Source organism: Sciurus carolinensis, chromosome 2 (genome assembly GCF_902686445.1).
Source record: "Sciurus carolinensis chromosome 2, mSciCar1.2, whole genome shotgun sequence".
Lineage (NCBI taxonomy): Eukaryota > Metazoa > Chordata > Mammalia > Rodentia > Sciuridae > Sciurus > Sciurus carolinensis.
Window position 1 is genome coordinate 171,964,583 of NC_062214.1, and position 3,936 is coordinate 171,968,518.

General features: G+C 42.3%; 1 non-coding gene across 1 annotated transcript; it reads right to left on the reverse strand.

Annotated features, from left to right (window-relative positions):
- Positions 1 to 3,559: 3,559 nt before the first annotated feature.
- LOC124978361 (U6 spliceosomal RNA) lies at positions 3,560 to 3,665 on the reverse strand. Its single transcript, XR_007107396.1, has one exon. It is a non-coding gene; the product is annotated as a U6 spliceosomal RNA (small nuclear RNA).
- Positions 3,666 to 3,936: the final 271 nt, after the last annotated feature.

Consider the following 3,936-nt stretch of genomic DNA (forward strand, 5'->3'; position numbering starts at 1 on the left):
TTTTATTTCACCGATATCTTAACTCCATATGTTGGCACCTCTGTTTCCTCTGAGAACCTGCAGTGATTAAAATATCTGTCAGTACCTAACACTTTCATGAGAAATAACGGCTGCAACCAGTCAAGGGTGCTGTTGCAGAAACCATGAGGGAAACAACAAAGACTGTTGTGAGAGGGCCATCAGTGATCATTTGTTGATGACATAGAGGACTCTGGGATGTAGGACTGGAGCCGTCCCAAGGGACAGTGCAACCTCGAACTGCCCTGGAGGACTTGAATAGGAAATGGAAGACCAGAAAGAGCAGCTTGGGGCAACTTTCCTCACAGATTTTGCTGTGAAACAGAGCTGAGAACTAGGGTGGTGACTAGAGTAGATGGTATTAGATATGGAAAATGACAAATCCCCCAAAGTAGTGAGACCTAGGAAAGCCATACATTGAGAGCATTGCTCCTTTCCCAGTACCTTCTTTCCCAGTGATGAAACAATCCCTGGGAAGAAGGTGTCCATCGGACCTAGAATGGCAGTCTCTGGGGAAAGGCCAGAGCATTAATACTTCCCTAGACAAATCCTTTCAATATACCAACCACTGACCCCAGACTCTCCACCCGGCCCAGTGAGATAAATCCCAGAAGCCAACTGCTGACCCTGGACTCCCTCCCATTTTGCCCAGTAAAACAGACCCCAGACTCCTGAATGCCCAAGCTGACACGCTCATTAATCAAGGCACCTCTCAGTATAACCTACCTAAGCCCAGACCCCTCCTTTGTTCAGTGGCCCATTTTCCACCAGGAGAGTGGGTTCAGCGGCCTCACCCCGTTCTTGCCCCTAATCAGGTCCTACGTGAGACAGTAATACAGTAAACAAGATTCAATTTTATATTTTATATACATATATATTTTCATTATCAATGGATCTTTTAAAATTTTACTTATTTTTATGTTGTGCTGAGTATCGAACCCAGGGCCTCACATATGCCCGGCAAGTGTTCTACCACTGAGCCACAACTCCAGCCCCCAAGATTCAATTTTTAAAAGTATTATTCTAATGACTCCCTATTCATTCATAAAAACATTTTTATTTTTATGGAATTTATTTTTAATAGTAATATTATTTAGAGAGAAAAGAATAAAAAACAGAAAAATCTGTACGAGTATGTTCAGATGAACTAATCTAAACTGAAGTTCCCAGAATATGGAGACCCTTCATTAAATGACCTATATTTTTAGAAGAGTCCCCCTAGTCCTTCACCATCCAAGTGTTTGTGGAAGAAGGTCTGGAGTTGCTTCCATGTATCCAGTTGGGTCATGGCATGACCCTGGGCTCCCCTCCCCAGAAAACAGAATTGCCCACCAAGCTGTGCGAGGAAGTCTAGCACAAGGGAAAATAAGGGTGCTCAAAACAGACGTGAAAAGATGTGTAAGCAGGTGAGGTGGTGCACACCTGTAATTCCAGCTACATGGGAGTCTGAGGCAGGAGAACTGCAAGTTTAAGGCCAACCCAGCAACTTAGGGAGGCTGTAAACAATATTTAAAAAAATTTGAGACCCTGTCTTAAGATTAAAAATAAAAAGGGTTGGGGATGTAGCTCAGTGGTAAATTGCCTCTGGGTTAAATCCCTAGTACTCTGCCTTCCAAATAAAAAGACATACAGGAGTGTGGATGACCACATCCTCTGTAGATTAGACCTGCAAGTGAAGAGGAGAGGACCCCTTCTTTAATCCCTTCTGATAGAAAGTGGGAGGAATAAAAAAGAGGGCATTACATTTTAGTGTGGAGACGAAACAACAGAATAAAAGTGTTAGAAAAAATGAAAATAAAAAATAAATTTGAGCAAAAACTGTGTTCAAAGGAAACTTTTAGAGACAATAAACTTAAAAGAACTTATTTGCGCGTAGAACAAGTCATGAATTAACTGTACTCAGAATAAGAAGGGGCCAGAGTGAGACAGTCAGGGACTACCATGGTGACAAGGGACAGATGCACTCCCAAGGCCTTCACTCATGATTTATTGCCTTTGAAAGGTATGGTTATGCGTCCCCCGGCTCCCTGACTCTTTCAAACAATCTAATGGACCAGAGTCCAGATGCCTCATGAAAGCTAGGATGCCTTCAATATAATGTCTCCATGAATATACTAGACAAGAGAATGACTGGAGGATCACCACGAAAGGACGGAAGGCAAAGAACTCGTGGGCCCTTACCTTGTTACTCAGTGCAAGCATGTGCGCATGCCCACCCATCTGCTTTCCCACTCGGCACCTCCAACAGCCCAGCCTCGTGTCAAGGCCAAGATATTTGTGCAAAATGGTGGCACCCAGAGAAGAAATACAACAGCTTTCTGGGATAAATTAATCACCCATTTCTCAAGACCAGGATATTTGCACAAGGGGGAAAAAACAAAACAAAACAAAACAAAAACCCTTTTAAAAGCATATTCCTGTAATGCACCAATAAAAAAATGGGGGAAAACAAAAGAAACCATACTTCTGGTCAAAAAAAAAAAAAAAAAAAAAAAAAAAAAATTACTGGATCATAATCCACCCCAGGAAATCAACAAAAAGTTACATCTCCCTTTGTTCAGGGAGCTGCCTGTTCCCTCCCTCCATCAGTGCCATCTCCCTTTCGTTGAAGCCCCAGTTAGAGACTTGCCTATATGTTAGTGCTCACTTGGTTCAATTTCATTTCTACCTTCACCAAGTCAGAAGGTCTTGTCTCCAGTATTGGGAGAGCGCTGCCTATTTCCCTATCTCATAAACAGTGAGCTTATGTAGGCTGGGCCTAGCCGCCTAGTGGAGAAATCACCTGATTGGCTACAATGGCTGACACAGTTGGGCATGATGTGTTGAGGCACTGACCTTATTTGGGCATGGTCTGATCCGTTGGCCGTCTGTGATTGGTTGGACCCTGAGAATTTATTATAAAAAATATGTAAACCTCAGTTAGGTTTGCCTTGTTTACATACTAATCAAAGTTGCAGTTTGTGAGGTAGGATCTCAAAGTAGAGAGATAGTCTGAGGTTAGTGAACACCTGCTTATTTACCAAATGCCATAAGGACTGTTACTCAGTGTTTCATTTCTATGACTAAAATATTTGACATTAAGAAAGAAGGAAAGATTTGTTTTGGCTCATGGTTTCAGAGATTTCAGCCCATGGTTGGCTGGCTCTATTGCTCTGGGCCTGAGGTCAGACAGAACATGCCATTATGGTGGAAGGGCATGGTGAAGAAAAACTGCTCAGTTTGTAGTAGCTGGGAAATGAGTGGGGGAAGGGTGGGGACAAGCTAAAAAACCAAAGGCCCTCCCCAGTGACCCACTTCCTCCAACTCATTCCTACCTCCTGCATTTCCCAATAATGCCTTCAAATCAGAATTATTGCTTTAAAATATTCTTTTAGTTGTCAATGGACCTTTATTTATTTTTTATTGTTACAGACTACATTTTGATTCACTGTACACAAATGGGGTACAACTTTTTGTTTCTATGGTTGTACACGATGTTGATTCGCACCATTCATGTAATCATACATGTACATAGGGTAATGACGTCTGTCTCATTCTACTAAAAAATATGGAACACTTCACAATTTTGCATGTCATCTTGCGCAGGGGCAATGCTAATTTTCTCTGATTGTTCCAATTTTAATATACGTCCTGCCAAAGGCGAGCACTCAATAGACCTGTATTTTACTTATTTATAGGTGGTGCTGAAAATTGAACCCAGGGCCTCACACATGCCAGGCAAGTGCTGTACCACTGAGCCACAATCCCAGCATAATGCCTTCAAATGATTCATCCACTGATGAGGTTGGAGCCATCATGATCCAATCATTTCCTAAAAGCCTCAGCTCTGAACATTTTTGCCTCGGGGACCAAGCCTTCAACATGTGAGACTTTGGGAGATATTGCAGGTCCTAACCATAACAGGGATATTATTATGGA